This window comes from Camelus ferus, chromosome 6, assembly GCF_009834535.1.
Source record: "Camelus ferus isolate YT-003-E chromosome 6, BCGSAC_Cfer_1.0, whole genome shotgun sequence".
In the NCBI taxonomy this organism is placed as follows: domain Eukaryota; kingdom Metazoa; phylum Chordata; class Mammalia; order Artiodactyla; family Camelidae; genus Camelus; species Camelus ferus.
In genome coordinates this window covers 11770561-11795667 of record NC_045701.1, presented here as the reverse complement: position 1 = coordinate 11795667, position 25107 = coordinate 11770561, and the positions used below count along the sequence as shown (strand labels likewise).

The window sequence follows — 25107 nt, the reverse complement described above, 5'->3', positions numbered from 1 at the left end:
TACGTGGCTATGAACAGTGAAAATGCAGGGGGAGGAAAACTGTTACAGGAATGTGCACACAATACTGGGCACTGGGGAGGCCTGGGGTAGAGCGGGTGGGGCCACTACGCCACCGCACAGGGGGCACCTGAGCCAAGGACTTACAACAGTACACAGAGGGACAAATGACAAACGTGAATGAACAAAAATTACAGTTCATTGACAATGTGGTAAAGGACTTGACCTCCTATGTCAAATAAGTATTATCCTTTGAGGATAACGGACGCCATCAACAAGAGGGTCACCGACGCCAACCCAAAAGGTGTAACTGAGTTTTGATGGAATGAGGTGAAGGCTGTCTGTTGCCCAAAGTAAAAAACACAGACCAGGCTTAGAGTCATGAGAAGGCAGCAGGTGCTGCGGTGAGCAACTGGGAGGGTGGAAGTCAGGGAAGAGCATTTGCACCTGCAAACGTCTAAGAGGGAAAAGGTTATGATGCATTTAGGGAATCTCAGCAGATGGAAGCGGCTCAAGGGCTGCATGGGGGTGAGAGAGGAGGCGTCCAGACAGGCTGAAAAGATGGGAGAGACTTTGGGACCCAAGACTGAAAGGACTCTTACATGGCACTAGAAAGTCTCTGCGTTATCCTCTGGGCAATGGAAGGCACTGCAGGCTTTTATGAAGGAGAAGAACAGAAGGTCGGCACCTTAGAAAGATCTTTCTGGCAGCCACTGGAAGGCTGGGAATACAGAGACCAGGAATAGATGAGGAGAGGCAGTGAGTGACCTGTGTTGGTGACAGCAGGAATGAAGAGGAAGGGATTAATTCAAGATATATTTAGGAGGCAGAAAATCGGTATAATTTCTTAATAAACTGGTAGAGGAGTTAAAGAGAATCAAAACTTTTAGTTTGGTAACTGAATTAAAGGCATTATCATTAACCAAGAGAGGAAAAGCTGGTTTGAGATGATTATAACTAACACTGAATACTTTTCTAAGCCCTTGAAAATATTAACCCATTTAGGGCCTCATAACAACCCTATGAACTAATTTACAGATGAGAAAACTGATGCACAGGCAGGTTAAGTAAGTTCTCCAGGGTCACACAGCCAATAAAAGGCAAAGTCAAGATTTAAATCCAGACACGCTCTCAACTACCATGCAACACTATAAGGGACACGAGCAGTTAAATGCCCCTCATGTTTCAGAGACATCCAGAGAGCTGTGTGTATTCGGCATTTGGGAAACAGAACTCGGGCTCAAATAAGAGTTAACAATATGGATTTTAGAGTCATCAACACAAGTTGATTTCCTGAGGCCGTGGGAGAGACAGGACAGCCATTTAGAGTGAAGAGAGACCCGAAATGTAAGGTTCAGCACGAGATTTCCAAGAAGGACACCAGGAAGGAGATTTTTCAAGCGAGTCCACAGACTGGGGCAGGCACCACAGCACAGAGGTGTGAGCTCAAAGCAGCCTGGATGTTCCCCTTGTGACAACAAAGGATCCATTCAATATTTGCCAAGTGATAAATCCAGCACTTAGAGCTAAAGGATCCCTTTACAGATTACACGGGGGAGAAGAGAAGCACAAGAGAGCATGAAATGGAAAAAGAAGAAAACAAATTGACGCTCTCAGCTCTTGGATGCTTTGCATCTGTGTTTGAGTCAAGTGGCTTCTGCCTCCAGAGAAGAAGGAGCAATGCAAGCTCATCCCTCAAGCAGCATCTTCATCTCATTTCGTCACCTCCCTCCCTACCCTCCAACCCCCACTGAACCCAGCCTCTGCTTGGCTAAGAGGGCAGGGCCCCAGCCACGCTGCAGCCACCCCAGGAGCACTGAAGAAAGCAGGAAGGTGTCCTCTTGCAAAGACAGCACTCAAGAATTATGGCTTCGGCAAAAATCAGCTTTTGTTTTTCATGGGCCTGGTCCATGACTCATCAGCTTTCACAGCTGCTGCCACCCGGCTCCAGTGATAAATCAACCAAGTTCAGAGGCGGGAATAAGAGCAAAACATGGGCCAAAATCTCGGGAAGCTTGAATCCTCAAAGGGGAAGAGAGAAACAGGGAGGTGGTGAGCCTGTGCTGTGAGCTCTCAAGGGCTGAGGGTCTGGAGAGCGCAGAAGCTGCAGCAGCGGCAGAGAAGGACGCACCCTGGGCTCCCAGCCCTGCTAACGTGCGCAGGTCCTGGTTGCCATGGTGCCATCCTGCGGCCGGCAGCGTTGCATCAACATTCTCTGCCGCAGTTCCTGTCTTGTGGGTGGCAGCAGTAGCAAGAAAGAAGAAAAAATGTTGTTTGTATTCTAACGGCTTCTGGGTCACTGAACCCAGTCTGGAAAGATCTAAGGGAAAGTGGTAAGAGATGGAGAAAGCAGCCAAGGTGGGAGGAGACGCCTTTGGGATGCATTCAGTACAAGCTGGGCATTCTATGGATGAGGTGCCCTCAAGAATCAACACTCCTCTCCCAAGCTTTTTTTTTCTTTCTGGTAGTTAGAACCCAAGAATCTCAACAGAGAATGTCAGCTTTTTATCCAGGCTCTTTCCCAGCAATTTCTGACAATGGGACTCGGGGTTCACTCCTAGGTGAAAGCATGAACTTGCGGCAAAGAAAAGAAAATGATGTATTGGTTAGTGCACTGGAAGTCAGGCACTGCACTGGCTCTGACACTATAATCGGCCAAATGACCTTAGCACTTTGAAGCTTCAATTTCTTCCTCTGTGAAATGAGGAGGTCGGACTAGATGAATGCTAAGGGTCCTTCTACTCTCCGAGCCTATTCTGAGGGTGCTCAGGAGCAAAGGAGCCCTTCCAGGTGCCTCTCAAAGAATACGACGCTGCCTGTGTGCCAGGATGCTGACTGCATCTCCAGGGACACTCAGCTACGCAAGTGGCCACAGCTCAGTGGAAGAGATGAGTGAACACATACACTCATGATGTCACGTCCATACGTTTGAATCGACCGACGTTAGGGGGCAGAGACCACGTCTTGTGCCTCTTCACGTACTCCACATCCAACACAGTCTCAGCACTTTGCTTAACAAGTATTCATCACCTGCACATGGAGGCAACTCTTTAAAATGTATTGTAATGAGATCTTTCAAAAGTATCTGTTACGAGCTGAACTGTGTTCTCCCAAAATTCAGATGTTGAAAGTCCTAACTCCCAGGACTTCGGAATGTGACCTGATTTGGAGACAGGGTCTTCAGAGAGGTAATCAAAGTAAAAAGAGGTCATGAGGGTGGGTGGGCCCTAATCCCATGACTTGTGTCCTTATAAGGACAAGAAATATGAACATAGCCACCCATAGAAGAAACATGAGAGAAAAGACACAGGGAGACGACAGCTCTCTCCAAGCCACGGAGAGAGGCCTAGAACAGAGCCTCCTCCTTCAACTCTCAGAAGGAGCCAACCCTACCAACACCACGATCTGAGACTTCTGGCCTCGAGAACTGTCAGACGAGAATTCTGTTACTTAAGCTGCAGTCTGTGATACTGTGCTATGGCGGTCCTAGTAAACTAGCACGTATCTCAAAGTAGAGGGAACTGTACAATAAAACACCCCATCACACTCACCACCTCGATCTTGCATTCCTGCATCCCGTCACTGAGCATCTCTGAACTATTTGGACCTTTCCTTACAGGATCACCATGCCATTTCCAAACACACCAAAATTAATTGAAGGCAAATGTAATTGTCAGAACACACCTTATACTAAAACACATACTTATACAGGCCTCCATTAATATTAACAGTATTAAAAACAAAATCCCAATAAGCTTGAATTTTTGTGGATAAAATGCTCAGAGGACAAGCAAGGCTCTTTGAGCAGTTCAATTCCTTAACCAGCTCTCTTATTCAATATATTATCTGAGAATAAGAGCCTTTGTTACTTTGATAAAGTACAGAAAAGAAAGGAAGGAAGAATGCAGTCAGTACTCAGACCCACTCTCTGGTCATTGAAAATGCACTTTTCAAACTAAACCCAAGAAACTTACATTGAAAATGCACTTTTCAAACTAGACCCACAAAAGATAGTAGACATCTTGAGGAAGTCTTTGGTTTAAAAAAAAAAAACAAAACTTAATACTTGCAATATTTTATGTTAAACTGCAAATATTTTAAGTACCTAAAAATTGGCAAAGCCAAACTCAAAACCTCTATGCCCCTACCCACCCCCCAAAACCAAAACCATACCTTGACAAAATATAAATCGTTGCTTGATTTTCCTAAGGCTTTAGAGGCTGGAATTCCCAACACTTCAACAGTTAGACAACTTGCAGTCACATGTCCTCTTCTAAAAAGGCACTTTTCGTCTAATACAAACAGAAATGTTAAAGTTAAAATCGCCTACTTGTAAAAGGTTTTCAAAAGAGTCTTTCGAAAAGCAGTTCACTCTATCAACTTTCAAAATCAGGCATCTTTGTAAAAACCCACAATCCAGCTAATTAGTCTCAGCTGGTTGTCATATGGCCTGCAAACCAGTCAAGTGATTTTGCCCCTTTCAAGCTTTTCCTAAAACCCAATTCTCCTGGCCTCTCAGAAAGAAGGCAGCTATGTTAACCTCTTCCAGTGTTAGAAATAGGACTTCAACTGTTTTTTCCCCTAATCAAAAGAGTAGAACATTTGATTTCCCAAGAAAACATCTTTCAAAGCACTGCATTCTCAGGGCCCTTAAAGGTTATACTAATATTGTTTCTTTGCAAATACAGTGCCTGATCCAAACAAACACTACAGGAGATCAATAGAAGTGGCAGAAGCCATGCGGCTAGTTGACTTCCCAGACCTCTTGCTCTGGCCTCCGGACCCATAAGTAAAACTGTCACCTTGAGGGGGTCCACCCACATGTCTTGCTGATCTTAAATTCAGCATGTCCTTCCCTCAACTTACCTCCTGCGCTCTTCTCTCCAGACCCTGCTTCAGACCCACTTCTCTTCCTAGGTCTTGGGTAACACAATCTCCACACACACCGGCCAGACATATGACGGTCCTCAGTGACTCCTCCCCCCCACCCCTCCCACTTCCATGAGCTGCCAAGTTCCAGGAATCTTTTCTCCTCTCACCTTTATTCCAAGTTTTTCTTTCTCATCAAAATGGCTGTGATCAACCACATATTTGGTTTTCTGGCCCAGCCACTGACCCATCTGCCACACGGCACCCAAAGTGATTTTTCCAAAGGCAAGTAGGTGTCCATCACTCCTCTGCAGAACCTGTCAATGGCTCCCACGACCTCGCCAGTAAACTCCCCAGTCCTTAGACCTTTGCCTTCTCTATCACTGACTGTTCCCTGCCTTCTGACTCCAGCCACCAGAACTATTTGTAATTCTCTCAATCAGTTTTTTTCCCTAAAATGGTTTTCAAAATGTGACAGCAATGCCATCAGCATCACCTGGGAAACTTAGAGATGCACACTTGTGGGTCCACCCCAGATGTACGGAATCAGAAATTCTAAGGACAGGGGACAGCGGTCTGTGTTTTAAGCAGCCCGCCAGGTGATTCGGATACATTCCCCTGAGCGCCCCTGCTCTAACCCACCAAATCTGTTCTCCAAGAGACTTAATCCTTCGGCTCCTCCTGCTGCGGGTAATGCTGCGTTAGATGCCCTTTCTCTGCGCTTACTCTTTCCAAGAACAGGTCAACCCAGTATGATAATTATCCAGTTTATTTCTTGCTGGTTGGTGAATATCTTGAAGGCAGGAACTGTGTCTTATTTGACACATTCATTCTACAATCCCTAGTTGAACACGTGCCTGTCACTGGGTTGGATGCTGGCTGTGAGACCAATTGCTCCTCCCTTGTCCTCCAGGGGAAGCCACCCTCACACCTGGACCACTCAGAGTGTGACTGCAGACTCCTCCTACACCATCTGCAAAGTCCCATCACCAACTGGAAGAACTGTGAGCAACGGGAAATGCCTGAACATAACCAGCCTGACATCCCTTGTGCTAAATGGCATGGAATTTTTGGTTCACGTGGTTTACGAAGGGGAAAGGGTGCATATTCATGAAAACATATGTATTCCTTTTTATTCTCTCATAGCCACCTCCGGAATTTGGAGAATAATTAATTTAGTAAGGGAATTTACCAAGTTTTAAATCCCTTATTAAAATTCATCCCAGTTAGCTTATTCTAAATTACAGTAATTGAGTAAAGTTTCATATTAGCACTTCTCAACCTTCAGCAAGCCTGAGAGTCTCCCGGGAATTTTGTTAAACTGCTGATGCTGTTTCAGTAGGTCTGGGTGGGGCTCGCGATTCTGCATTTCTAATGAGCACCCAGGTGATACCCAGGTAACAAAGATGCTCCTCGTCCTAGAACTACACTTGGAGTAGCAAGCAAAACTTAGACAACCCCATTCTTCATAGAGCTCTCAGTCTTCCTTCCCCGTAGAGCAACACCACCTTTTTTTAAGCTCCTTGTATTGAAAGCTTTCAAAAATGTCTTTCAGGCTTCAGCATAAAGATGGCATACTAAATACATTTAATGCTACCACCTCCCCAAATCTCACTAATAAAACAATGAGGAGAATTTTATTTCTTAGAGACATCAGCTTACCAAATCAAAGTGAGTAGAAACAACAGCAACACAGTGTGGGAAGCTAGAAAGTGGATAAACAAGAGGTCATTGATTAGCAGACCCGGGAAAGCTGACTCCTTATCAGCCAGTAGGAAAGGCGAGAAGCAGCTCATCACAGAATCTCCAGAAAGGCTCAGGTGGTTGGAGCCCCAAACACCTCTGGAGGAGGGGGGAGGGTAAAGTGGGGCTAAAAATGGTGGAAGTCTGTTTCCACCCCAATCCTCACACTTGCCAGCCTTGGGACCTCCTCTAGCTCTGGCGGAAGTTGAAGGTTTATTCTCTGGAGAAAGTAAAATTCTGAGGGTCAAATTCTCAGAGGGTCTCTGAGTCACCCCAACCTCAGTGGCAGCAGGGGAGGCACTGAGAAACTACAGAGTAAATGTTAAGACACCTCCACCCCCACCCCCCACCTTCAGGCTGGACTTGCAGAAAGCAGGCTTACTCCACAGGCAGGTGGTTCAAATGGCCTTCTCCGGATAGTCTGCCCAACCCAGGAGGGAAGCCTAAACATTGAAAGGAGACAAGATATGCTGCTGGAACTAAGACTCTGATGTCACTGCTGGGAGAAGGAGGAGACGGAAATGGTGCACACGAGTGGTAGGGGTAGGTGGCAAAACTAGCAAAAATTCTCTTCTTCTAGCCCAAAGCATCCATAGATAATGTCTAAAACTGAAAACGCAACCATGGAAACAGAAGTACGTCATTTAGAGACGAGGGTTATAACGACCAGGAAGGGTCAATTGACTGCAAGAATTGTAAACAGTTGACTGTGGGGAGCAGGAAATGGGCTTGGGGGCGGGGACTCTCACGACTCTCCTAACAGTCCTGGTAGAACTCTGCCAACATAGAACCCTGATAAAATTGTAAAAGTGAATTACTACATAATGAAATGTAATGCCCAGGCTTTAAGGTTTTTTTCTTGGCTGCTCCAGGCCATCACAATAAACACCACTGACATGTGCTACATCCTCAGGGTCTGGGACCCACACTGAGATGGGATGCTGAGGATCTGGGCTCTGGAGACAGGCTGCCTGGCTCTGCATCCCAGCTTTCCCACTCACTGGCTGTGTGACCTTCTGCAAGTTGCTTCCCTCTCTGTGCCTCAGTTTCCTCATCTGTGGAGCAGGGATAATAGTAAGGTTGTTTGGTAAAAATTGAATTATGTGAACCCTGTAAAGTGCTTAAAACAGTGTTTGGTGCATAGCAAATGTTCAATCTGCCTATCAAGGAATGTTTGCCCTGTAATAAATACCCTTTGATGCTGTATTGACTTTGTGTTTTATTAGTTTCTATTTCATTCTCCTGGCCCTCACCTTCACTGTCAGTTAGCCATCTGTCCCTTGCTAGAGGAATCAGTGTGCCTTCCTAGAGTCACCCCTTCCCCTGCCAACCTGCAGCTTCTAATTGACAAGACACTTGGAAACCAAATAAGCAAGAACAGAATTACATGTGAAATGGAGAAAAATGGACATCAGACATGTTCTGGAAATCTCTCTGTGGGACAAGTCAGGGAGCTTCCATACACGAACCTTCTCTCTGACTACTCAGAGCCCGTTGGGCTTAATTCCTAACTCTCAAGTGGAGGGCAGTGAGCTGGGTGGCACTTGAGTTAACCAGCCATCCCAGCTTACCTGTGACTGAGTTTTAGCACTGACAGTCCTACATACCTGGAAACCCCAGTCTCAGCACTGTTCAAATTACTTAATCCTTTTGAGCCTGTTTTATCATCTGTAAAATGAAGGATAATATTTACTTTGAAAGTCTACTGAGGATTAAATGAGAGAAATGCTCATATAATTCCTGACACACAGGAAGCTCTCAATAAATGGGAGCTCTAGCTACTGTACTCAGTTACCTACTGTTATTACCGACTCTAATATCAGGGGCAAAACAAATTATTCTTAGCAACTTAATCTGTACCTTGGTTGTTTTCTTACTGGCAAAAATAATTTGCCTTCTATATGGTGCACCCCAGGAATGTTTGCTTTTGTGACTCTCCCTCCACCTTTGTCCTACACAATTTGTTTCAGGGACTAAGACTTATTAAATACATTTAATATTTCAATACTGCTGAGTTCTCCACCGGGCAGAGGCCTGAGAGATTTCCGCCATCTTTGGATACATGCGTCTTTCTTACTATGGGAGCCCTAGGGTTCTTATGTCAGTAGCTGCTTCTAAACTTCCAGACAGAAACCAGCATTCCAACTCCCAAAGAAGGGCATCAGGCATCACACCTGAGATTCTTTTTTAATTTACATCTTACTTTTTTCCTTCACAATGGCACCAAATCATAGTCTCCTAACAGATTAACAATTCATTCACTAAATATGTCTGTTCAATTCTATGCCTGAAAAGTAAGGGAACTTATCAACCAACAGATGAAATGCCATTTCAGACCTCAAAGGCAGCTCAGTACTTGAAAGATATTAATTATAGCCCAGAGGAAATTGCTCACACCAGTGCAGCCCACCAACACAAGGATGAAGTTGCTGTAAGAAAAGTTGCACAATTTGCGGGAGATAACTGAAAAGATCATAAGTTACAAAACAAAAACATGGCCTGGGAACCCTCTAAGAGGCAGCTGAAAGTATCAACGGCCAGGCGTCTAAGAGGCTTCTCTGTATGGGTTCCCAAGCTCCCTCGTCCCATGTTCATATTTCTTCTGCCAACGTCCCCACCCAGTGCCCAAGGCCTGTGAGCACAAAACCGTGGAGAACCGCAGAAACTCAGAGAAGCCTTGAGAGGCATCTGATCTAACCACTGAGGCAAAAGTGATTGGACCCAGGAGAGAACTCCTCCAAACATGGCCCAATGCCCACTGACTGCAGAATCACATGGAGTAGTTGATGGAAATCCTGGGTTCCACCCAGATCCCTGAATAAGGATCTCTGGGAGGAAGTCTGGGGAATCTGCATTCATAACAAACGTCCCAGAGGATTCCTGGTTATACAAAATAAGGTTTGAGAGCAGCTCCTCTACGGAGACAACAGACAGCAAAATGCACAACCAAAGCTAGGCGAATGACCTGTAAGAAAGGCCACTTTTAACCTCCACCAGCCTCAGATTCCACATCTGTAAAATAAGGATAATAATGCCTACCTAGCAAGGTGGTGGTGAGAATTAAATGAGATAACAAGTAATGGCTTCAAACACAGGGCCTCACACCCAGCAGGTGTTCAATAAATATTAATCTATTCTCCACCCCCTTTCTTATGTGGCATTCTAATGAAGATTTGTAACAGAAGTTCCTATTTTGAACAAATGTCACCAAGAAAAGCAGATAGCTGGCTTAAGTTAGAGCCTCCATGTTAATGAGTCACCAACTAAAATGCCGAGGCCAGCAGCTTTAACTGATGGTTTGGTGGGAAAAAGGACCTGCGGATGGTGGTTCTCAAGCTTCAGTGGGCATCAGAGTCACCTGGATGGCTTGAAAAAACAGACTGCTGGCCAGAGAAGGAAATGAGGGATGAGAGATAAATTGGGAGTTCGAGATTTGTAGATACTAACTGCTATATATAAAACAGATAAACAACAAGATCCTGCTGAACAGCACAGGGAACTGTATTCAATAACTTGTAATAGCCTATAATCAAAAAGAATATATATATATGTATAATTGAATCACTATGTTGTACACTGGAAATTAACACAACATTATAAACTGACTATACTTTGATTAAAAAATAAATAAGAATTTAAAAAAAGAATAAAAGACAGACTGCTAGGCCATCTCCAGAGTTCCAGACTCAGCAGTTCTGGGTGGAGCAGGAATCTGCATTCCTAACAAGTTCCAGGGTGCTGCTGGTGGTGCTGGTCCCAGAACCGCACTCTGATCAGCACTCTACAGCCCAGTACTAAAACAGAGTTGAGCTGACAGTTTATAATAGAAAAGGAAAACTCCGCTCTAAGCATTTCCTGTTTGACACCGGACTGGTTACTTACATGTCAATAAAGAAAAAAGTAATAAACCCACAATTTCCGAGGCTGCACCGCCTCTGTCCCTAAGAATCTTTCTTACTACGTTTTTAATGAACAGAGCAGAGAGAAGGCTGGGAAATTTGAGTGCCACCTCCCAGCCTCCCATATGGGTGACCCGGAGTGAGACACAGTGTATTCAGTATATTCAGCTGGGAACAAAGGTGGGCTCGGTCACTGGTTCCCCAGCCTGGCTGAGCACCATCAATCACTACAGCAGCATTTAGATAAAACATGGATTCTCCAGGCCTAACACCAAACCTAACAAACTAGAATCTCCCAAGGAGAGACTGAAAACCGTGTGGCTTTGTGTGCATAGGTTTTAAATTAAAGCTCCCTGTGTGATTTTCAGGGACAGCCAGTTTTGAGGAACCATTCTCATGGTGATCCTTCAGGCCTCTTCCAGCACTAAAGCTTTGGATCTTTTTAATTTCTAAGTCCCTGTGCCTGATCTGTGCTTAACAAGTAGCCTCGTCCTTTTATACTTACTTCCCATGGAGTTTTTAACCAGAGCAAATGAGTACATTCATCTTCAAAGAAAAGAATATAGTCTACTTAATAGTTCCATTTCTCTTGTATTGAAATGGCATTCTGGTTTTAGTTTAAAAAATAAAATAAAGTTTAATAGAGTCCAATGTGTGTGAAAATAGGAATTACATAGAACTCAATCTCTCAGGCAGTCTTCTCTAACACCAACATCTGAGTTACTCTGTCGTTCACTCACTATTAAGTTAGCATCCACCACATGCCAGGCATTATTCTAGGTGCTAAGCACATAGAAGTTCATAAAACAAAGTCCCCATTCTTATAGAGAGAACATTTTAGCAGGAAAAGACAGACAATAAGTAAGTGAATGTAAAAATAAAATAATTTCAAATAGTAACAAGGGCTGTGAAGACAATAAAGTAGTAATAGGACAGAGACTGACGGGAGGCTGCTTTCCACAGAGTGATCAGAAGGATTCTTTGAGAGGTGATATTTGAAGTTGAATCTGAATGATGTCAAGGGACCAGATAGGTGAGGATCTAAAGAAAAGAGTTACGGGCAAGTGCAAAGGCTCTGAGGAAGGAAAGAGCTTGGCATTTTTAAGGAACAGAAGGAAGCAGATGAGGCTAAAAGACGGAGGCACAGGGACGAGCAGAGGCCAAGAAGGCCAAGTGGGCTCAGATCACGGAGAATCTTACAGACCATGGTTAGAACAAGTGGATCGTATACCAACTGCAGTGCGAAGTGACTGAGGAATTTCAAACTGAAGAAGGATATGATCTGATCTACATTTTTCAAAGATCGCTGGCTTTGTGTGAGGAATGGGCTTCGGGGGACCAAGAATGGGACCAGAAAAACAGCAGAACAGGCAAGAAATCATGGTGGCCTTTAACTGGCAGTGGGCACATAGAGCAGATACTTCTGGACCACTTTAACATAGGTGAAAATCATAATATACTTGTTCGACTTCCTGTAATATTTCAGAAGTAAAAGACACTGCTGGTTACAATTAATAAACATGACTGGGAGAGGATACAGCTCAGGGGTAGAGTGCATGCTCAGCATGCATGAGGGCCTGGGTTCAATCCCCAGTACCTCCATTAAATAAATAAATAAACCTAATTACCTCCCTCCACAAATAAATAAATAAACAAAAAAAGAATCCCACCACAAAAAGCATGTAATTAAATAAAAAGTTAAAAAAAATAAACAGGAGCATGGGGCATAGAAAGAACACAGCCAGGAACCAGCAGCCTTGTCTCCTAGAATCCTCTCTGCTATCAGTTCACCACTCGACCTTGGGCACAGCTCGGAACCTCTAAGGTGGTGGAGGGGAGGTGCCTACCAGCCTTTAAATTACACGATGCTGTGAGTGTCACCCATGAGGTTTCCTTATCTGGGCAGCAAAACAGGCTGCTGACTCAGGGTTGTGGTTTTGTTGTTGACTTTCAGCTTCCAGAGAGGCTCTTGTCAAGCAGGAAACGAGGTGTTAATGAAGACACTGTCCAGTCTTGGTATTTCCTTGGGAAACTCTGGGGTCTGGGGCACCTCTGGCGCCGGGACCCAGGGGCCGGCTGGGGGGTCTGTGAAGCTGACGGGCTGAGGGCACAGTCTCCGAGGAACTGAGGGACCCCGCCTTCAGGCACAGGGCTCTCAGATCTTTCTGGCAGCCTTCCACCTGTGCTGAATCACGCAGCAGCCAGGCACAGCAACCCAGCTCTCACATCCTACTGGCAGGCTGTCCCCTCCCGGCCCACTCCTCTCAAATCACCAACCTGGCACCTGGGTGAGGCCCTCTCTCCACGCGATCCCGGAGGGGAGGGAATCTTGGTCTCGTCTCCCTGTCAGAGCCCTTTTATAAGACTTATATCCATACAGACGCCTGGGCTCTACTCCACATTTAATGACTTAGAACTGGGGTGAGGGAGGGGTTGGAAAGACAACAGTGGTGCAGTTAGGCTTAGTTAACTTACATGATGGAGAGAATGTGGAACTCGGACACTGCAGGCCAGAGAGGTTCAACGATTTGTCTAACGCTGGGTTTCTCGGCCTTGGCACCACTGACATTTTGGGCAGGATAATCCTTTGTCACCAGGGGGCTGTCTGGTGCCTTGTGGGATGTTTAGCAGGGTCCCCAGTCTCTACCCACTAAACGCCTGTAGTAACTCCCCAGTGGTGACAACTAGACAAGTTTCCAGACATTGCCCAATGTCCCCCAGGGGACAAGGGGTGGACGTCAGCCCAGCTGAGGCCCGCATGTGTAATATCCCTTAGTTAATTATTGGCAATGTTAGAAACCAGAAATGGATCCACTAACTCCTGGCAGTGTTGGTTCCTCCACAATGAAGCAGGACCTGTGGAACACAGGATGAGTCACTCCCTGAGGAAATACCACAACCCACTTCACAGCTCTCTGTGCCCAAGCAGCGGGGGCGATGGAGAGCTGACCTTGCCCCTGACAGAGGAAGACCATGACCTTGTCCCTGACAAGGGAAGCCCAGCCTGGAACAGCCAGCAGCTTTGCTTGGCCACATTTGGTCTCTGCTGTCTGACTGAAAGACAAAACCTTATCTTTTCAAGGGCTGCTTGACCATTTTACTCATTCCTGGGGTTGCTCCCCTGTGGTGGTGAGACTCATTATGAAAATGAATCACAAACTGCAGAAAACAAGGAAATCCTGACTGCCACCACGGGTTATATTTTAAAATTCTCAGGTGTCTCAAAGGAACATTTAAGTCAAGACCTATTTCAATATGTCTCACTCCTCCCGATATTCGGGCTAGTACAGCAAGAATCAAAATACCTTACCATCAGCTTCAGTTAGCCGATTGAGATGCTGTCTTTGTTTCAAAGGATACAAACACACAGGAGATAAGTAACCAGACATACCCAGATAAGACTGGACCAGCTGCCCACGTGGTATGATCAGGCCAGGACAGATGCATAGCAGTTAATTAGTACGAACAGATTTTTCAGTCTCTTGGCAACTGATTTTATTATTATGCTTTGACCTGGGCAGCTGGTAAGGCTTTATATGAATTCATCAACAAAACTATGAGAAAACAGGATTAGTGCCTCTGAAATACGGTATTCTAGTGGCAGTCAGAGGAAGCATGTTTGTTTTCAAGGCTGCTTTCTTAAATAGGTACGAATAATTTTAAAATAATAAGAAGACAACCCAATGTTTTGAAAGGACACATCCCTAAAGTTTAAGTCATATATACATATCTACTACGTTGGTCCACACAAAGCAGGCAGGCTGTCAACGAGGCAACACCAGCAGGGCTGTGGAATTAATCTCAGCGAGTCCACCTTAACCAAAGCATCTGACAATAAAAACTCAAAAGGGACAAAAATATCAACAAGACCGTAAAAGCAATAAAAACACATCGAAAGACAGGCTTTCTGGCATCGTCACAGGGAATACAACCAAGTGGTGGCTTTCAACAGTCCTGCGGTTCTCAGAGAAAAGTCAGGGTGTCCATGAGGATGGCTTTGCCTGCCACATGTTAGATGTAGGGACTGGAAGGAGTAATCGTGGGAGGGTGGCAGTAGAAGTGATTAAAGGTCAGCACAAAAACATAAGCAACTTACACACGATCCCTTAATGGAAAACATTATGCAGCAGACCAACCACAAGACCTAGAGTTCAGGTTCTGGCTCTGCCACTGACTGTGTGATCTGAGAAAATGTCTTAACATCTCTGGATTCGAATTTCCTTAACTACAAAACAACAGCTTCAACTACAGAAGCTGAATCTTCTCCCACCTCCTTCCAGTTCTAATACTCCTTGAGTTTACAGGTCCTTTTCTTCCCTAAAATGGACACACGTGCGGTCACCAAAATGAGCCACAGCTCAGTCATTCTTTGGACATTATCACGATCAATGCATTTCCTGGGCATAAACATGGGTTTACCAGGCCAGGGTCACCAGATTAAATATAAGCCACTGGCTAATTTTGCCTTCATAAAAACCAACAAATAATTTTTTTAGTGCAAATATGTCCCAAGAATCGCACAGAACATACTTATAGTAAAAAAAATTATTTGTTGTTTATCCAAAATGCAATTTTTAAAAAATTTGCTAAATATAGCCCCCAACCTCTGACCCCACATTCAAAGTCCAATTTCAATAATCAAAAGTCTGATTTCAGATATGTGAGTGGTTCCAAGAGTGGCCGAGGCACTAAATGGGAGGCCTCATGGGTAACATATATAGAGGCCAAATAAAAACAAAAACAAAAAGACTGAAAGGAAGAATAACTTTGAACTTCCCTTTTGAGTAAGTGAGGCCTCAAATTTTATTTAATGTTAAATAAAATACGAGTGTTAGTAGATCTTAATCACACAAGAAGAGTGTGGTGTCCTGCATGACTAGACACGAGGCCTACAAGCTGAATGCTCTTGGCTTCACACCCCTCACCTTGTGGATGTCAAGTTAACTACCAATCCTTTAGCTCATCCTCCAACTCAGCGCTCATGTCTGTTCCCGAGGTAATCAGCTTAAGGGAAACCAGACCGTAAACTGGAACTTCCTGACTGAGAGGCAGAGGAATAAATACGGTCCAAGCACAACCGGCACACGGCATAAAAAGTAAATGCAGGGTAAAATTACCCTCTTCAGAAGGCAATATTGTTCTAACAATGACACAGGGGTGCAGGGGCTCATATTTTTTAAAAATTTCAGCTTCACTGAGATACAATTAATTATATACCTTACACATAAAATTGTAAGATATTTAAAGTGTACATCATGGTGATCTGATACATGTATACACTGCAAAAGGGATTCCCCCCATCACCCATCTAGTTAATTAGGGGCTAACCAGGAGTGAGTGACATGATTGACTTTGGCTGCTGTGTTGAGAACAGGCTGTAGAAGGTGAGGGTAGAACCAAAGTGGCCCCATAGGAGGCTTTTGAGTAACTCAGGTGATAGAAATAATAGGAACTTGGTGGAAACAGTGGAAATGGTGGGAAACAGTTATTATTCTAGATATAGTCTCAAAGTAGAACCAGGGAGATTGCTGAGGGACTACTGTGGGGTATGACAGAAAAAAGAGAATCGGGGTGACCCCAGGGTGTTTAATGTGAGCAGCTGGAAGAGTGAAGTTGCTATTAACTGAGATGGGGGAGACTAAGGGAAAAGTAGGTTTGGAAAAGGAAAACCAAGAGTCTGTTTCCTTGAGATTGTTGCCCACTTCAAGACTCTTACATCTTTTCTAAAACCAAGGCAACAGAAATTGAGAAGCTGATCCTAAATTTCTTAGGGAAATTCAAGGGACCCAGAATAGCTAGAACAATGCTGAAAAAAAAAAAAAAAAAGTGGGAGGACTCACACTTCCCAATTTCAAACCTTACCACATACAGAACTAATAAAGGGAATGTGATACTAGCATAAAGATAGACATACAGATCAATTGAGTGGAACTCAGAGTCTAGAAACAAACCCTTACATTGACAGTTTATATTCAACAGAGGCATTAACACTATTCAAAGGGGGAAAATAATCTTCTCAACAAATGGTGCTGGAAGAACTGAATATTCATATGCAAAAGGATTAAGTTAGACCCCTAACTCACACCATATACAAACATTAACTGGAAGTGAGTCAAAGATTGAAATGTAAAAGCTAAAGCTATAAAACTCTTAAAACATAGGCAATAATCTTCATGACTTTGGATTTAGCAAAGCTTTCTTAGATTTGACACCAAAAGCACAGCAACAGAAGAAAAAATAAACTATACCTCATCAAAATTAAAAATCAAGGCAGGCCATGGAAATGAAGGGAGGGAGGGAGGGAGGAAGAAAGAATAAAGGAAAGGAAGAAAGGAGGAATGAAAACATAAAACATAGAAGAGAATGCTCATCAGTCAAGCTTTTTCAGGATTACATTAACCTTTCTTCATTTCTAACTATCTGCAGAAATTCTGTTTTCCAAATTGCGTTTTCCTCCTAAAGCAAGTCTCTAAGAAGGCTAAAATAAATAAATACAGAAATAAACACAGAAATAAATAAAAGGAACAGGAACAGTGGAGCACCAACCAATTAAATCAGCAATAATCACAGAAAATGTATATGCCATAACACAACTCCCCCTTCCAACATCTGACTCAACCAAAAAGTGAGAATCCATCTTGTAGGAAAAAACAGCTGTTAGCCCATAGAGGTAAGAAAGAGGACCCCATGGCAGAAGATTCTGAAGCCATGTGGCCTCAGTAGCCAGCAGGAGCCAAAATGCTGGGGAGGCAAAATCAAGGACTCAAAAGATTTTCTTCATCTCAGGCCTGGCTTTGCTTATTCGGTGATCTACTGGGACAGAGACAAAGCTTTGTCAAGTTAGCGAAACCTGTCATCACATCGGCCCTACCACCAGTCAAGACCGGAGGGCCTGGCTGCTAGGTAGAGTTTTCCATCTGACTGCCAGGGAAAGGGAGAATCCTCTCTCACTCAGGCAGCCTGCCATCCAGACCCTTATCAACAAAGGTGTAAAGACGTTAAATCATTCAACTGACATCAGTGGGAGAGAGTAAGAAACTAGGCGGGCAGTGCAGAAGGTCTGGGACCTTCTCTCCTGCCAGAGAAGTTTCCTTCCTCCCACCGCGCGATGGGGACCCTCGCACCTGGAGGCTGCCAGGAGGTGACCTCAGCCCCGTCCCAACCTCGGACGCCACCTAATCAACACTTCGCCTAAGCTGACCCCCAGCATCCGCGATTGTCACCGCAGGGTCTTTGCTGAGGTCCTAGGCGAAGCAACGCAGCTTTTCTCGGAGGCTCACTCAGAGTGGGAGAGGAGCCTCAGCCTCTATCCGCAGCGCCAGGACCAGCCCCTCTGCCCGCCGCTACCTCGCTCTACCCTCCGGAGAGACTGGCACTTGCCAGGCGCCGGTGGCCTGAGCGCGCCTCCCCAGCCGCCCGCAGCCGCCGCCTCACCTGGTTCCGCCCGCGGTCCCACGCCGCTCTGTCCCCGCGCGCGCCGCGTCCACCCGCTGCCGGCCTTTTTTGGGTCCTTGGGGGGTATTTTCCGTCTGGTCTCACATCACTTCCCGTAAAGGAGAGCGAGGTGGGGGCGGGACCTCCTCTCCACCCTCCACCTCCCGCTTCCTCCTGTCACCTCGGGGAGCACACCCGCCCTCCTCGGGCGCCGTCCCCACTCCCGCCGCACCTGGCGAGTGGTCCACTAGGGACCCTCGCAAAGGCCCCGCTTGCCTCATTTGGCCCAAGCCTGTCTCCGCTGCCCTTTCCTAGAAGGCGCAAAACAGTAGGGCGTTGTTTTCGTTTAGAGACTGAAGGGTGGCATTTACAAACTGCTCAGGGATCCATGCACTGCAAGGTATGGTTTGATGTCTCTTGCCAAATCTCCTCCCCAAAAGCCATTTTCTAAAGGTGTTTTCCCGGGCATAAGGTCGGTGTCTCCACCTTGTAGCCAGAGATGCTGAGCAGCTTTAAATTTGATCCCACCTGGGATTCCTGAGGCTCTGGGGAAGGAGGTGGGTGGTTAGGGTTGGGAGGGTTCTGCTCGCGGTGCCCGCTTTGGTCCAGGGACCGCACCCGTGCAGGGCGTCCGGCTCTGCCACTGGCCGTCCGGACCCGCCAGCTCCTCACTCAGGAGGCTTGGGCCTAGCCTTCTCCGAATGAAGGAAAGCTCTGGGATTCTTGAAAATGATGGGGGTGGGGGGGGATGGCGGGCAGAGGCAGGGGTAGTAAAATTTCGGCAGGAAAAAATGAATACATTTCTGGAAGGAAATGACAAAGGGAGGAAGGGAAGGTCTCTGCTCGTAGGGTCTAGTTCAGATTATAAAGCCGCTCTAAATTAAATTTCCAAGAATTAGCGCAATTAGTTAAAAAAAAAAAAAAAAGGCAAGAGGTAGTACCTTTAAGACTAGCCCCTGTAAGGAGAAATCTTCTAGCCTTTGCTGCCCTCCAGAGGCTTCTCTCAGCGCCAACGGTTTTGGGTGGGCCTGCTTGCTTGAACCTGTGGCCCTGAAGCAGAGGCAGCCAAATTCCTCCTCCAGTGGCCTAGGGGTCTGAACAGTGGCTTTTGGGCCTGCCCCCGTGGCTCTCAGGCAAAGCACTTCTTTCAACCAAATAATTCCACTTCTTAAGCAAAACAAAGTGACCGGAAGCCCTAGTCCAGCTTCTCTTACCATCTGTTCCGTCCCACTAATTCTACCTCCACTTGCATCACAAATTCCAGCTCTCAGGCCGACCTGCCCCATTCCATCATCCTTTCAGTCTGTAACTAATCAGAGTTTGCATTACAGTACAATTAGCTTCTCAGATTATTTACAAAATCACATATAGGATGAACTATATGAAATTGCCAAATTTTACTAGACATTCAATCTGGTAGTTCCAGGCAACTATAGCACAGTGATCTCAGAGTTAGGGATAACAGATTTCACCGTCGGGTAATGGTTTCCAGGGATGTTCCCCAGGTAAGAGAAGGGCCATCAAACTGTTGTTGATGGAGATTAAGACAGGAAAAGTAGTCCCACGTTTATGTGTAGAGGAAGTCTTGGGAGTCACCGATCAGCTAAGATTTGAGGGGGCCAACAATGCAGCAACTGCTAATGGCTCTCCCTTCAGTCTTCCCACTCCTGCAGCCAGGCAGGGCTGTCACCAGTTTTCCAGGGAGGAGATCAGAAAACAGACAGCAGTGCTGTGGTCTATTCATCACCCACTCATTCATTTCATTCAGTGAGTCAAGCACTGTGATAAGTACTGGAGATGCAACAGTGAACAAGGTAAACTGGTTCCTACGTTCAGGGATCCTGCCCTCAGAGACACCAAGTTAACTCCAATGCAGTGAGATGAGATCCTTGATATGGGAAGTTAGAGTGTAACTGGAAGACAGAGAAGTGACACCAAGTCAAGACTTCTAGAGAAAGAGATTTATAAATTAAGGATAGATAAGGGGAAGAAGGTGAGAGAGAAGAGAATTCTAGGAAAAGAGAGCAAAGGAATGGCCTGGAGGTAAAAGAGAGAATGAGATATTGGAGCAACTGAAAGAAGTTTAGAAAAGCTGAAAAACTGAGTGTAAGGAAACAATCAAAGAAACTGGAGAAATAAGCAGAGGCTGGATTATGATGAACCCTGGAATGATTATAATAATAATAGCTAACATTTATTGACCATGTACTATGATGACTCAGTTAATATGCTAGAACTTTACATTTATCACCTCATCTACTTTTCACAATTGCCCTATTGAAATAAGCACTATTCTGTCCCCATAATACAAATGAGGAAACTGAGTCTTAAGGTGACTAAGCAACCTGACCAAGATCATATAGCTAATAGGAGGCACAGCCAGGACTAGAACTTAGAACTCATTTTCTTAATGGCTATAAGGCTAAGGATGGGTTGGGGAGGCCACTTAGCATGTTGAAATCCAAGTGAGGGATAATAGTTAAGGCAGCGACCATGACCGTGAGGATGAAGATGAACGGACAGATGTGAGATATTTGGGGGAGTGTATCAGAAAGACTTGGTTGCAGTGGGTGAGGGAGAGGAAGGAATCCACGGAGATACCCGGGTTTCTGGTTTGAGCAACTAGGAACCTCTGAGCAAAAAGAAGAAAGCAACAGGGAGGGAGAGTGAAGTAGGCCATAATGAACAAGTTTAGGACATTTGATCGTAACTCACTGAATAAATAATAGGAATCTGTGAATCATACTGACATATCCTTTCTGCAGTATTCCTACCAAAAATGTACAACCTCAACCTATCTAATCATGAGGAAGCCTTAAATAAACCCAGATTAAGGGATATTTTACAAAACAAAAGACCAATATTCTTAAAATATGTCAAGGTCATGAAAGACAATGACTGAAGAACCAGAATAAATGAAACCAAAGAAACATCCCAACTAAACTCAAATGTGATCCTGAATTAGTTTCCAGACCAGAAAAAAAATTGGTCTTGCTCTAAAGGACTTTAATGGGACTTGGTAGAATTTGGATGAAATCTGAGATTAGATAATAATATCCTATCAGTCTTCACTTCCTGATCTTGATTATTATATAGTAATTATAAATGAAAATATCCTTGTTTTTGAAATTGCACACTGAAATATTTATGGGTAAAAGGAAATCATGTGGACAACTTATTCTATTCCCAAAGGATTCAGAGAAACAACAGTGTGTGTATACACATACATATATATGAAAAGAGAAAGATTAAAGCAATTGTGGTTAAATGTTAACATTTATAGGATCTGTATAACAAGGATGTGGAAATTCTTTGTACTTTTTTACACTTGATCTTTAAGTCTGAAACTATTTCAAAATAATAGTTAAAAAAACTTTAAAAATTCTCTTCAGAAAATCCCATAGGATCAAATCTAGTGGGCCCCTCAAGAATCTATCATTGCCTTGGCTTTCCCCTTTAACTCCCTTACTCTCCCTACCCTGCCCTCCTGCCCTTGGGACTAACATGGATCTGTGATGTGGCCTCAGAACCACTGACTGTGTTACCTGGGAAGGAAGGCTCTGATGATACTCCTTTCACTGATGCACTGGTGAGGAGGCCACGGACATCTCTGAAAAGCTCAGCGGCGCTGTCCTGTATGAGCTGAGACTGACAGAAGACGCTGCTGCAACAGGGCTCTGGAGTAACAATGAGAAGTAAAAGAACCCCCAAACAGCAAGGAACAGATGGCAGCCCATGTAACTACTATCATGGGCAGCCAGGCTGGAGTGCAGCCAGGGTGTCTTGACCCACAGGGATGTGTGGTGACGCCTAACAGGTCATGGTGTTCTCAAGGAAAAGACAGACTGGGTGTTTTTGTTTTGGGGAGAGAAGGGGAGTTTCTTGACTCAAATATGTATTTTTAAAAGGAAATCAAGACCTAGTGAGTAGAAGGCTGTCTGTCTCCACAAGAGGAATCATGGCCTTTCACCAGTTTCCTGCTATAAGTCATCACATAGACTCAGATCCAATGATTGAAGAAGCTCTATTTCCCTGAGGAAGGATTCCTCAGTGCCACAAGAATATACCATAAACTTTCCTCTGCTCCTACCAAAGACTCAAGGCCTTTAACTAGGATAAATGTGCACTGGGGAAAGAGGAATTCAGACTTTGATGACTGCTGGATGCATGATCTTAGCTAAGACTGGTATAAGGAGGCTGTCAACGCTACCACAGTCCCTCAGTTTAGAGTGGGGTTCGTGGGGTAAGATAAATGTAGGTGTAGCTAAGCTTTGTTTTACAGGACCCACTCTGTGTTCTTCCCCAAGCCCAGGCCCGCAGGTAGGATACACATATAGTCAGTGGCTAGCAGAGACCTCACATTGACCTCACAGGAAGAGTCCTGCCTGAGCCGGCTCAGACTGCTATAGAAAAACACCATTAAATGAGTGGTTTAAGTGACAGGTATTTCTCACAGTTCTGAAGGCTGAGGTGCCCACAATCAAGCTGCTGGCAGATTCACCGTGTGAGGAGAAAGCCTTCTTCCTGATTTGCAGACAGCCACCTTCTTGCTGTATCCTCACATGGGCGAGAAAGAGAGAGAGAGAGAGAGAGAGCATCTTTCTTGTACCTTTTCTTAAAAGGGCACTAATCCCACTGACAAGAGCTCCACCCTCATGACCTAATTATCTCCCAAATGTCCTACCTCCAAATACCCTCACACTGGGGAGTAGGGTTTCAGCATAGGAACGAGGGGAAGCATTCAGTCCATACCAAATCCTTATGGTAGAAAGTACCAACTGAAACCTCACTGGCTAAAACAGTAAATTAGAAGCGATTCATGCAAAGAATTGTGGACATTAATGCCACCTTCAAAGATTTGAAGGATACAGGAGTGAGGTATCTCTATATTGCCATTCAAGTCACCTTTCTGGGCTGTGAAAAAACTAAACAGAGAAAGTTCTAGAGGCAGATGGTGACGGAGGTTACACAACGTGACTACACTTAATGCCATTGAAATGTAAACTTAAAAATGGTTAAATAGTAAATTTTCTGTTACATATATTCTACACTGCTCCCCAACCGCTCCCCCTCACCCGCCACCAACACTCACATACTAGATGGATAATGGCAGAAAGCAACAGACTACCTCAACTGCAGTTGCTGTTCTAGATGCAGTACCTTTTTTTTTTCTGACAGTTTTATTGAGATATAATCTCACACAATCAAGTTCACCCTTTTAAAGTGTACAATCCAGTGTTTTTAAATATATTCACAAAGCTGTCACTGATCACCACTATCTAGTTTCAAAACATTTTCATCACCCAAAAAACTGCCCCTATATGCACTAGCAGTCTCTCCCTATCCCTTCTTCCCCTTAGTCCCTGGAAACCACTAATCTGCTTTGTCTCTCTGCATTTACCTATTCTGGGCACATCATGATTAGAATCACACAGTACATGGCCTCTTATATGCAGCTTCTTTCATGTTGTCAGCTTATTCGTGTTGTAGCATGCATCAGTATCTCATCCTTGTTATGGCTGAGTAATACTCCTTGTGTGGATATACTACCACCAGTTTATCCATTCACTGGCTGATACATTTGGGTTATTTCCACTTTTTGGCTATTACAATAATGTTGCTATGAACATTCATGTACAAAATTTCGTGTGGACATGTTTTCACTACTCTGGAGTATATGCCTTAAAGCAGAATTGCTGGGTCATATGGTAACACTATGTTTATCTTTTTGAGGAACTTCCAAACTTTCACAGCAGCTGCACTATTGTACCTTCTCACCAGCAGTGTACGAGGGTTTCAACTTCACATCCTTGTCAACACTTATTATTTCCCCTCTTTTTGATTGGAGTCATCCTAGTGTATGTGAAGTAGTATCTCCTGAGGCTTTAATTTGAACAGCTGTAATACCTTTACTGGAAAAAAAAAATCAACTTATCCTCTGGCACTTGCTAAGTGACTACCAAACTGACAATTGCATCCTTCTCAAAAAGAAGATCAAGAGCAGTTCAAGTAGGATTATCATTCCTTGAATAACAAGATAATGTAGTCTTACCCATGGTCATGTGACCTGACCATGCATCCTGTAGGAAGAGTCTGTTCCTGCCCTCACCTTTGGGCAGGGACCATATGATATGCTCTAAATCAACAGCATGAGACATTTGCCACAAGTGAGCAGAAGCTTACAATTCCATGTTTCCTCTCAGCCTCAATCTCTCTCAATCCTAACCTGTGTCATATCCCAGAGGGGCTGCTCTTTGAGCCTGGGTCCCACAATGAGAAGACACACAGTACAGAACCCTAGTTTTCTGGTAGCCAGGCAAAGCCAAGCCTGTCCAGAGCAGATACTTCGTACGTGAATTAGATTTATATACATACATATTTTTAATGTGCATAGAAGAAAAATGGGCTCAAAATTTCATATTAAACTGTTAAAGGTGCTGATTAAATCAATGTGTGCCAAACAATGGTAATTTTCACTTTGTTCTTTTCTGAATTGTTTGGGTTTTTTAATAAGCATGTACTACTTTGTAATTTTTCCTTCAATTTTTTTTTTCTTTAAAGTTACCTATGTTGGTCTCCACTCAACACAGATAGATTAAGTTATAATGAAATTATTTTCAAAAAAATAACAAAATGAGTTGATTTAAAGGATTTTACACATATGTATTATATTTATACCTCTCATTGAAAATATAAAGTAGTATGTTTTCAGCAATTTTCCAGAAAACCTTTTACCTACGTGAACAGCTTCATAGTAAGTCAACTCCTCCCTGACCACCGTTATTAGTGGGTTAAGCCAATTAAGCTGTGTCGCTTTCACCACTCTATGTGACACCATCTACCTTCTCTGAAACGTCAGTTTGATATGAGCCACCCGAATTTTCAATTTACTCCCCCATTCTGCCTGGGAAGAGAAGGGCTAGAACTGAAAGACTGCTGAACTACATTAAACCAGGCTAACTAAAGGCTGAATGAGGGCTGTTCTGCCTGAGGTAGTTAACTTGGTTCACTTCATCTATACACACTATTGTGTATATAGTGTGGTATATAATATATATTGTGTGTATATAGTGTGGTATATATATAAATGCCACTCCCAGCTATTTTATAAATACAGTCTATACTGCCAATGTATAGGCTGCATTCCCAGAAAAATAAGCCTCCA

General features: G+C 44.3%; 1 protein-coding gene across 11 annotated transcripts in view; it reads right to left on the bottom strand.

The window, feature by feature from the left end:
* Positions 1 to 25087, bottom strand: part of RAB27A (RAB27A, member RAS oncogene family) — a 67463-nt gene extending 42376 nt beyond the window's left edge. Inside the window, exons 1-5 of one of the 11 annotated variants that reach the window (XM_032481141.1) lie at positions 23713 to 25087; positions 21488 to 22492; positions 6992 to 7052; positions 6529 to 6571; positions 4171 to 4289 (exon numbers count right to left, since the gene is read on the bottom strand). The gene's annotated coding sequence lies outside the window, so the exon portion shown is untranslated. Of the gene's footprint in view, positions 1 to 4170; positions 4290 to 4863; positions 4953 to 6528; positions 6572 to 6991; positions 8209 to 17942; positions 19871 to 21487; positions 22500 to 23712 lie in introns of those variants that run through there. The other 10 variants (XM_032481147.1, XM_032481144.1, XM_032481145.1 and 7 more) reach the window with 10 other exon arrangements.
* Positions 25088 to 25107: the final 20 nt, after the last annotated feature.